We start from the raw sequence: 10,647 nt of genomic DNA, 5'->3' as shown, positions 1-10,647 counted from the left end.
GACCGTTTTCATTCAATCCAAATTGTTTCTTTATAAATTCTAATCTCAGGAATTAACATCAGAAGATTTCAGTGAAAAATTTGCCTGTGAACAAGTAAAATATGAAGTGAAACTTTGCAATGAGCTTTGTTTGTCTGGCCAGGAATCTTCTCTCTAAATGGAAGCAGGAATGAAGTTGTGTTTAACTCACATTCTGTGATTTCTTGCTGGTTTTTACTCATTCTATGGAAAGCCTTCCTAAAGCGACAGATGAATGGTTATTCCCAACATGTCAGAAATTCAGAGGGAATAAATGTTAAACAAAGACAGAAATAAGGACAGGACATTGTGAATCTGTGGCTGTCTGCTGAATTAACATAACCATAGACAGGACAAGTGTTACCTTTGCAGACCCAGGAAACACACCGAGGGGGACATTCCTGACAGAAAGTCGGGGGTGGGGACTGCACACAGGTCACTGAAGAGATCTCTAGTCCAAACTGTTTCTAATCATTTCCCAATTCTATTTTAAATTATGATTCAATCCTATTGGGAGGGGAGTGAGTGAGAGAGAGATGTGGCAGATGCAGTATAACATGGATAAATGTGAGGTTATGCACTTGGGTAGAAAAAATAAGAACGTCCCTGTCTAATAATTACATTTAATCCAATTTTTTCCGGCCTGCTCAGTGAACAACACTGGTGTGGGGAAGGCCAAGGTTTAGCTGAAGTCACATTCTGTGTGTGTGGGGCTGAGCAGCAAGGAGATCTGCATCTCTTGTCACTCATTTACATGTCAATAGAGAGCTGTCCTCTGAGACAGACATTCCACACATGGCAGAGACTCGGGGTGGAGTCTGCTCACAGCTCACTGAGGATATATCTGTGTCTGAGGGACTTCAGTTCACAAACCAAAAACCCACGACACTGAAAACATTACCCCTCTCTTCAGTGTGTGTGTGTGTGTGTGTGTGTGTGTCGCTGGGTGTGTCAATCTCTCTGTTTTGAGCTGTGCATTTTGGGTGTTGACATGTTGCTGATTGGCTGGAGATTGGAAATGTTGGACTCCTGTTGTGCTGTTTTGTATTTTTTTTTTAAATGTCCCTGTTATTGTCTTTATAACCAATTTTATCTCCTTTTTTTCTCCAGAGGCATCTTTATTTGGAAAACTGGAAGGAGGTCGGGAATCCTGTGAGGAGGACGAGGGAGTGTGAATTCTTCCCGAGGGAGCGCTGGCTGAGGCCTGTTCCGCAGGCTTCACCCGGGTTATTACCCTGACTGAGGTTTAATTTTAATATTGGAGGGATCAAAGAGAGTGAGGGAGGGAGACATAAATATGTATAAGAGGTACAGAGAGACAGCAAGAAACACAAGAGAAGGGGATTTTCACAGTAACTTCATTGCAGTATTAATGTAAGCCTAATTGTGATAATAAAAAGATTTTGAGTATTAATTGTCTCTCAATCTTTTTTAACCTCTGGTTGAAAGCTGTGACTTATTTGTATTCGGATGTTGCTGAGGAGTTGTAAAACTGAAAAGGGGACCCTGGGCTCTCGCTGTATTAAATAGTTTCAATCTTTTCCAGTGGTTTAGTTAATTTTCTCCCTCTTTTTCCCAGGAATTTGAATTTTGAAAGACTGTAATGTGAGCAGGAATCTTTGGACAAAGGCTATTCTCCAAAGGACAAGTGGATGGACTGAGGCCTACTCCACAGGCCGCACTCACGTGAGTTGTCTCTTTATTGCCTCCCCGGGCTTGCACTAAGACACAAACACATTAAACCTTTGGTGGGCGGCAAAGAGTAAAATACAAATCTGGAATATGAAGCTGTCTAATTTTGTTCCAAAATGACAGGGGATATATTAATTCTGAGCATCCCAGGGGTGGGGGGGGGGTTGCCAGGGGTGGGGGGGGGGGGGGGGGGGGGGGCATTTCACTGTTTCAGCCAATCTCTGAAATCTGGTAGAGAGAGCGAGAGAAATCTCAGATCAGAAACTCTGAACTCAATTTTGAAAGTGGTCATCATTTGTTGGGCTCTCCCTGTGCACAGGTTGCCTGCAGAATTCACAAAATTAACGATAGTGGGGTCACTTTTAAAATGAATCCATTGACTGTAAAGTAATCTCGATTGCCCGGAATTAAAGTCCCTTAACTTGAAGCGGGTATAATTCTGGAATGAAGCCTGTGTTTTAGGCCGAGACACAAGTTTTTTTTTTAGAAAATACAGCACAGAACAGGCCCTTCGGCCCACGATGTTGTGCCGAACCTTTGTCCTAGATTAATCATAGATTATCATTGAATTTACAGTGCAGAAGGAGGCCATTCGGCCCTTTGAGTCTGCACCGGCTCTTGGAAAGAGCACCCTACCCAAGGTCAACACCTCCACCCAACACAAAGGGCAATTTTGGACACTAAGGGCAATTTTTCATGGCCAATCCACCTAACCTGCACATCTTTGGACTGTGGGAGGAAACCGGAGCACCCGGAGGAAACCCACGCAGACAAGGGGAGGATGTGCAGACACCGCACAGACAGTGATCCAAGCCGGAATCGAACCTGGGACCCTGGAGCTGTGAAGCAATTGTGCTATCCACAATGCTACCGTGCTGCCCTTAAGAACAAATAAATCTACACTATATCATTTAACCGTAATCCATGTAACTATCCAATAGCTGCTTGAAGGTCCCGAATGTTTCCGATTCAACTACTTCCACAGGCAGTGCATTCCATGCCCCCACTACTCTCTGGGTAAAGAACCTACCTCTGACATCCCTCCTATATCTTCCACCTTTCACCTTAAATTTATGTCCCCTTGTAATGGTTTGTTCCACCCGGGGGAAAAGTCTCTGACTGTCTACTCTTATCTATTCCCCTGATCATCTTATAAACCTCTACCAAGTCGCCCCTCATCCTTCTCCGTTCTAATGAGAAAAGGCCTAGCACCCTCAACCTTTCCTCGTAAGACCTACTCTCCATTCCAGGCAACATCCTGGTAAAGTATGAGGGTGAAATTAAATTTGCAGGAGGTCATTTGAATTCAGTTTGCTGTGGTTATGAATGTTGGATTCCTGTGTGTGACCCTGTCTCTCTTTCTTTCTCCTTCCCAACTATTAGAATGAGAGTGAGAAAGAGAGAGAGAGTACAGAAAGAGTGTGGGGCTGGGGGGTAATGGAGATTAGAGAGAGGGAGAGGAGAAAGAAAGAGAGGGTGGAGGGAGAGGGAGGTCGTGAAAAAGAGAGGCTTTCTCTCCCTTTCTGTCTTCTTTCCATTCTTGCCTCTCTCTCTCTCTCTGTCTCCCCTGCTTTCTGCCTCTATCTGTCCATTTCTCTCCAGCTTTTTAGTGTCTCTTTAAACCTTTAATCGAAGAAAACCACCCCACAAACTGCAATGGGGAGTCTCATCACATCTTTCTGGGGATACCCTGATTAGGGAAATAAATAGAAATAAATGCTGGGAGGGTGATGAGGGATAACGAGGGAGACAGAAATATGAATGAGAGGGATAGAGAGACCGAATGAGATAGCGAGAGAGAGAGAGAAAGAGAAACACAAGGGAAGCGGGAACTATCTCTCAATCATTTTTATTCTGTGGTTTATAACTGAGATTATTGCAGGTGGATGTTGCTGAGAGTGTGTGTAACTGAGAGGGGGAATCTTGGCCTCTTGCTGTGCTACAAGTTTAAACATTTTCCTGCGTTTTAGTTAATTTTCTCCCTCTTTTTCCCAGGAATTTGAACTTTGAAGACTGCAATGCGACCAGGAATGTTTGGACAAAGGCTATTCTCCAGAGGACAAGTGGATGGACTGAGGCCTACTCCACAGGCCGCACTCACGTGAGTTGTCTCTTTATTGCTGCCCCGGCCTTGCACTCAGACACAAACACATTAACCCTTTGGTGGGCGGCAAAGAGTAAAATACAAATCTGGAATATGAAGCTGTCTAATTTTGTTCCAAAATAACAGGGGTTATATTAATTCTGAGCGTCCCGGGTATTTGTGGTGGGGGAGGGGGTAGGGGGCGGGGGGGGGATTTCACGGTTTCAGCCACTCTCTGCAACCTGGTAGCAAATGTAAACGACACTCAACACTGCCGACTGCACCTTCTGGAATCTTTCTGTGTGCCAATGGATTTCGTTTTAGAAAGGTTTTTCTTCATTTTAAGAGGCAGTTTAATTCTTTCAGAAACTGAAGGGACTTCTCCAGGGATGTTCCAATCCACACATGACACAGCGGTGGGGGTGGGGTTGTTAGGTGCAGTGGGGAATGGGGCACCCAGCAGGAGTGAGGGGGGGAGGGAGGAAGGACAGTGTCCCATCGGTTAGGTCCAGATAGCTGCCGCTGTGGGATCTTGCTGTTCACTCAGCAACAGTGACCACAACTCTTACAATAAAATAGCTCTCCCAGTGTTTGCGTGGGTTTCGCCCCCACAACTCAAAGATGTGCAGGCTCGGGGGACTGGCCACGCGGAATTGTCCCTGAATTGGAAAAAATGAATTGGGCACTCTAAATTTATAAAAATAAATAAATAAATCTACAGTCCCTACTTCTTTAAAAAAAACAATGAAATAGCTCACAGACTGCAAAGTGGGTTTGAAGGTCTCGAATGTTAAAGTTTTAAACTTGAGTGGTTGCGAACGAGGGAGTTAATGAACCCTTCCTGCTGCACTGACGGGATATTCAGCCAGATCTCATAGCCGCTGAGAGAGAAATCCACCATCAGAAACTCGGAACTCAATTTGGAAAGTGTCACCATTTTGGGGATCTCCCCGTGCACAAGTTGCCTGCAGAATTCCGGAAATGAACCAACAGTGGGGTCACTTTAATAATGAATCCATCGACTGTAAAGTAATCTCGAATTATAGTCCCTTAACTTGAAGCGGGGATAATTCTGGAATAAAGCCTGTGTTTTAGGCCGAGATTTAAATGTGAGGGTGAAATGAAATTGACAGGGGGCCATTTGAATTCAGTTTGCTGTGGTAGTGATTGTTCGATTCCTGTGTGTGACCATCTCAGTCTCTCCATCCCTCTCAGTCTCTCACCCTCTCAGTCTCTCTCACCCTCTCAGCCTCTCTCTCCCTCTCAGTCTCTCTCACCCTCTCAGTCTCTCTCCCTCTCAGCCTCTCTCTCCCTCTCAGTCTCTCTCTCCCTCTCAGTCTCTCACCCTCTCAGTCTCTCTCCCTCTCAGTCTCTCTCTCCCTCTCAGTCTCTCACCCTCTCAGTCTCTCTCCCTCTCAGTCTCTCTCCCTCTCAGTCTCTCACCCTCTCAGTCTTTCCCTCCCTCAGTCTCTCCCTCTCTCTCTCCCTCTCAGTCTCTCCCCCTCTCAGCCTCTCCCTCCCTCTCAATCTCTCACGCTCTCAGTCTCTCTCCCTCTCAGTCTCTCTCTCTCCCTCAGTCTCTCCCCCTCTAAGCCTCTCCCTCCCTCTCAATCTTTCACCCTCTCAATCTCTCCCTCCCTCTCAGTCTCTCCCTCTCTCTCTCTCTCCCTCTCAGTCTCTCACCCTCTCAGTCTCTCTCTCCCTCTCAGTCTCTCACCCTCTCAGTCTCTCTCTCCCTCTCAGTCTCTCTCCCTCTCAGCCTCTCTCACCCTCTCAGTCTCTCTCTCCCTCTCAGCCTCTCCCTCTCAGCCTCTCCCTCTCAGTCTCTCTATCCCTCTCAGCCTCTCAGTCCCTCTCAGCCTCTCTTTCCCTCTCAGTCTCTCTCCCTCTCAGCTTCTCTCTCCCTCTCAGTCTCTCTATCCCTCTCAGCCTCTCTTTCCCTCTCAGCTTCTCTATCCCTCTCAGTCGCTCTCCCTCTCAGTCTCTCACCCTCTCAGTCTTTCCCTCCCTCTCAGTCTCTCCCTCTCTCTCTCCCACTCAGTCTCTCCCCCTCTCAGCGTCTCTCTCCCTCTCAATCTCTCACGCTCTCAGTCTCTCTCCCTCTCAGTCTCTCTCTCTCCCTCTCAGTCTCTCCCCCTCTCAGCCTCTCCCTCCCTCTCAATCTCTCACCCTCTCAATCTCTCCCTCCCTCTCAGTCTCTCCCTCTCTCTCTCTCTCCCTCTCAGTCTCTCACCCTCTCAGTCTCTCCCTGTCAGTCTCTCTCTCCCTCTCAGTCTCTCTCTCCCTCTCAGTCTCACCCTCTCAGTCTCTCGCCCTCTCAGCCTCTCTCACCCTCTCAGTCTCTCTCCCTCTCAGCCTCTCTCTCCCTCTCAGCCTCTCTCCCTCTCAGCCTCTCTCTCCCTCTATGTCTCTCTCTCCCTCTCAGCCTCTCTCCCTCTCAGCCTCTCTCCCTCTCAGTCGCTCTCTCCCTCTCAGCCTCTCTCTCCCTCTCAGCCTCTCTCCCTCTCAACCTCTCTCTTCCTCTCAAACTCTCTCCCTCTCAGTCTCTCTCCCTCTCAGTCCCTCTCCCTCTCAGCCTCTCTCACCCTCTCAGTCTCTCTCCCTCTCAGTCTCTCTCTCTCTCTCAGTCTCTCTCTCCCTCTCAGCACCTCCCTCTCAGCCTCTCCCTCTCAGTCTCTCTTTCCCTCTCAGTCTCTCTCCCTCAGCTTCTCTCTCCCTCTCAGTCTCTCTCTCCCTCTCAGTCTCTCTCCCTCTCAGTCTCTCTCGCCCTCTCAGCCTCTCTCACCCTCTCAGTCTCTCTCTCCCTCTCAGCCTCTCTCTCCCTCTCAGCCTCTCTCCCTCTCAACCTCTCTCTTCCTCTCAATCTCTCTCCCTCTCAGTCTCTCTCTCCCTCTCATGCCCTCTCCCTCTCAGCCTCTCTCACCCTCTCAGTGTCTGTCTCCCTCTCAGCCTCTCCCTCTCAGCCTCTCCCTCTCAGTCTCTCTATCCCTCTCAGCCTCAGTCCCTCAGCCTCTCTTTCCCTCTCAGTCTCTCTCCCTCTCAGCTTCTCTCTCCCTCTCAGTCTCTCTCCCTCTCAGTCTCTCACCCTCTCAGTCTTTCCCTCCCTCTCAGTCTCTCCCTCTCTCTCCCTCTCAGTCTCTCCCCCTCTCAGCCTCTCCCTCCCTCTCAATCTCTCACGCTCTCAGTCTCTCTCCCTCTCAGTCTCTCTCTCTCCCTCTCAGTCTCTCCCCCTCTCAGCCTCTCCCTCCCTCTCAATCTCTCACCCTCTCAATCTCTCCCTCCCTCTCAGTCTCTCCCTCTCTCTGTCTCTGCCTCTCAGTCTCTCACCCTCTCAGTCTCTCCCTCTCAGTCTCTCTCTCCCTCTCAGTCTCTCTCTCCCTCTCAGTCTCACCCTCTCAGTCCCTCGCCCTCTCAGCCTCTCTCTCCCTCTCAGCCTCTCTCTCCCTCTCAGTCTCCCTCACCCTCTCAGCCTCTCTCTCCCTCTCAGCCTCTCTCACCCTCTCAGCCTCTCTCTCCCTCTCAGCCTCTCTCTCCCTCTCAGCCTCTCTCCCTCTCAACCTCTCTCTTTATCTCAATCTCTCTCCCTCTCAGTCTCTCTCTCCCTCTCAGTCCCTCTCCCTCTCAGCCTCTCTCACCCTCTCAGTCTCTCTCTCTCTCTCAGTCTCTCTCTCCCTCTCAGCCTCTCCCTCTCAGCCTCTCCCTCTCAGTCTCTCTATCCCTCTCAGCCTCTCAGTCCCTCTCAGCCTCTCTTTCCCTCTCAGCTTCTCTCTCCCTCTCAGTCTCTCTCCCTCTCAGTCTCTCACCCTCTCAGTCTCTCTCTCCCTCTCAGTCTCTCACCCTCTCAGTCTCTCTCTCCCTCTCAGTCCCTCTCCCTCTCAGCCTCTCTCACCCTCTCAGTCTCTCTCTCCCTCTCAGCCTCTCCCTCTCAGCCTCTCCCTCTCAGTCTCTCTATCCCTCTCAGCCTCTCAGTCCCTCTCAGCCTCTCTTTCCCTCTCAGTCTCTCTCCCTCTCAGCTTCTCTCTCCCTCTCAGTCTCTCTATCCCTCTCAGCCTCTCAGTCCCTCTCAGCCTCTCTTTCCCTCTCAGCTTCTCTCTCCCTCTCAGTCTCTCTCCCTCTCAGTCTCTCACCCTCTCAGTCTCTCTCTCCCTCTCAGTCTCTCCCCCTCTCAGCGTCTCCCTCCCTCTCAATCTCTCACGCTCTCAGTCTCTCTCCCTCTCAGTCTCTCTCTCTCCCTCTCAGTCTCTCCCCCTCTCAGCCTCTCCCTCCCTCTCAATCTCTCACTCTCTCAATCTCTCCCTCCCTCTCAGTCTCTCCCTCTCTCTCTCTCTCCCTCTCAGTCTCTCACCCTCTCAGTCTCTCCCTCTCAGTCTCACTCTCCCTCTCAGTCTCTCTCTCCCTCTCAGTCTCACCCTCTCAGTCTCTCGCCCTCTCAGCCTCTCTCACCCTCTCAGTCTCTCTCCCTCTCAGCCTCTCTCTCCCTCTCAGTCTCTCTCTCCCTCTCAGCCTCTCTCCCTCTCAGCCTCTCTCTCCCTCTATGTCTCTCTCTCCCTCTCAGCCTCTCTCCCTCTCAGCCTCTCTCCCTCTCAGTCGCTCTCTCCCTCTCAGCCTCTCTCTCCCTCTCAGCCTCTCTCCCTCTCAACCTCTCTCTTCCTCTCAAACTCTCTCCCTCTCAGTCTCTCTCCCTCTCAGTCCCTCTCCCTCTCAGCCTCTCTCCCTCTCAGCCTCTCTCCCTCTCAGTCGCTCTCTCCCTCTCAGCCTCTCTCTCCCTCTCAGCCTCTCTCCCTCTCAACCTCTCTCTTCCTCTCAAACTCTCTCCCTCTCAGTCTCTCTCCCTCTCAGTCTCTCTCCCTCTCAGTCTCTCTCTCTCTCTCAGTCTCTCTCTCCCTCTCAGCCTCTCCCTCTCAGCCTCTCCCTCTCAGTCTCTCTTTCCCTCTCAGTCTCTCTCCCTCTCAGCTTCTCTCTCCCTCTCAGTCTCTCTCTCCCTCTCAGTCTCTCTCTCCCTCTCAGTCTCTCTCCCTCTCAGTCTCTCTCTCCCAGTCTCTCACCCTCTCAGTCTCGCTCCCTCTCAGTCTCTCTCTCCCTCTCAGTCTCTTTCTCCCTCTCAGTCTCTCTCAGCCTCTCTTTCCCTTTCAGTCTCTCTCCCTCTCAGCTTCTCTCTCCCTCTCAGTCTCTCTCCCTCTCAGTCTCTCAGCCTCTCAGTCTTTCCCTCCCTCTCAGTCTCTCCCTCTCTCTCTCCCTCTCAGTCTCTCACACTCTCAGCCTCTCAATCTCTCACGCTCTCAGTCTCTCTCCCTCTCAGTCTCTCTCTCTCCCTCTCAGTCTCTCCCCCTCTCAGCCTCTCCCTCCCTCTCAATCTCTCACCCTCTCAATCTCTCCCTCCCTCTGTCTCTCCCTCTCTCTCTCTCTCCCTCTCAGTCTCTCACCCTCTCAGTCTCTCTCTCTCAGTCTCTCTCTCCCTCTCAGCCTCTCTCTCCCTCTCAGTCTCTCTCTCCCTCTCTGTCTCTCTCCCTCTCAGTCTCTCTCCCTCTCAGTCTCTCTCTCCCTCTCAGTCCCTCTCCCTCTCAGCCTCTCTCACCCTCTCAGTCTCTCTCTCCCTCTCAGCCTCTCCCTCTCAGCCTCTCCCTCTCAGTCTCTCTATCCCTCTCAGCCTCTCAGTCCCTCTCAGCCTCTCTTTCCCTCTCAGCTTCTCTCTCCCTCTCAGTCTCTCTCCCTCTCAGTCTCTCACCCTCTCAATCTCTCTCTCCCTCTCAGTCTCTCACCCTCTCAGTCTCTCTCTCCCTCTCAGTCCCTCTCCCTCTCAGCCTCTCTCACCCTCTCAGTCTCTCTCTCCCTCTCAGCCTCTCCCTCTCAGCCTCTCCCTCTCAGTCTCTCTATCCCTCTCAGCCTCTCAGTCCCTCTCAGCCTCTCTTTCCCTCTCAGTCTCTCTCCCTCTCAGCTTCTCTCTCCCTCTCAGTCTCTCTATCCCTCTCAGCCTCTCAGTCCCTCTCAGCCTCTCTTTGCCTCTCAGCTTCTCTCTCCCTCTCAGTCTCTCTCCCTCTCAGTCTCTCACCCTCTCAGTCTCTCTCTCCCTCTCAGTCTCTCCCCCTCTCAGCGTCTCCCTCCCTCTCAATCTCTCACGCTCTCAGTCTCTCTCCCTCTCAGTCTCTCTCTCTCCCTCTCAGTCTCTCCCCCTCTCAGCCTCTCCCTCCCTCTCAATCTCTCACTCTCTCAATCTCTCCCTCCCTCTCAGTCTCTCCCTCTCTCTCTCTCTCCCTCTCAGTCTCTCACCCTCTCAGTCTCTCCCTCTCAGTCTCTCTCTCCCTCTCAGTCTCTCTCTCCCTCTCAGTCTCACCCTCTCAGTCTCTCGCCCTCTCAGCCTCTCTCACCCTCTCAGTCTCTCTCCCTCTCAGCCTCTCTCTCCCTCTCAGTCTCTCTCTCCCTCTCAGCCTCTCTCCCTCTCAGCCTCTCTCTCCCTCTATGTCTCTCTCTCCCTCTCAGCCTCTCTCCCTCTCAGCCTCTCTCCCTCTCAGTCGCTCTCTCCCTCTCAGCCTCTCTCTCCCTCTCAGCCTCTCTCCCTCTCAACCTCTCTCTTCCTCTCAAACTCTCTCCCTCTCAGTCTCTCTCCCTCTCAGTCCCTCTCCCTCTCAGCCTCTCTCCCTCTCAGCCTCTCTCCCTCTCAGTCGCTCTCTCCCTCTCAGCCTCTCTCTCCCTCTCAGCCTCTCTCCCTCTCAACCTCTCTCTTCCTCTCAAACTCTCTCCCTCTCAGTCTCTCTCCCTCTCAGTCTCTCTCCCTCTCAGCTTCTCTCTCCCTCTCAGTCTCTCTATCCCTCTCAGCCTCTCTTTCCCTCTCAGCTTCTCTATCCCTCTCAGTCGCT

At 51.3% G+C, this 10,647-nt stretch overlaps 1 long non-coding RNA gene across 3 annotated transcripts in view; it reads left to right on the top strand.

Annotated features, from left to right (window-relative positions):
• Positions 1–488: 488 nt before the first annotated feature.
• The window catches only part of LOC140399727 (uncharacterized), a 34,543-nt gene continuing 24,384 nt past the window's right edge, over positions 489–10,647 (top strand). The window contains exons 1-4 of one of the 3 annotated variants that reach the window (XR_011937822.1): positions 489–585; positions 1,129–1,262; positions 1,598–1,704; positions 3,706–3,811. This is a non-coding gene — a long non-coding RNA (uncharacterized lncRNA). Of the gene's footprint in view, positions 586–880; positions 965–1,050; positions 1,263–1,597; positions 1,705–3,705; positions 3,812–10,647 lie in introns of those variants that run through there. The other 2 variants (XR_011937821.1, XR_011937820.1) reach the window with 2 other exon arrangements.

Source organism: Scyliorhinus torazame, chromosome 23 (assembly GCF_047496885.1).
Source record: "Scyliorhinus torazame isolate Kashiwa2021f chromosome 23, sScyTor2.1, whole genome shotgun sequence".
In the NCBI taxonomy this organism is placed as follows: domain Eukaryota; kingdom Metazoa; phylum Chordata; class Chondrichthyes; order Carcharhiniformes; family Scyliorhinidae; genus Scyliorhinus; species Scyliorhinus torazame.
The sequence above is the reverse complement of the archived record's forward strand: the minus strand, read 5'-3'. Positions and strand labels throughout refer to the sequence as shown.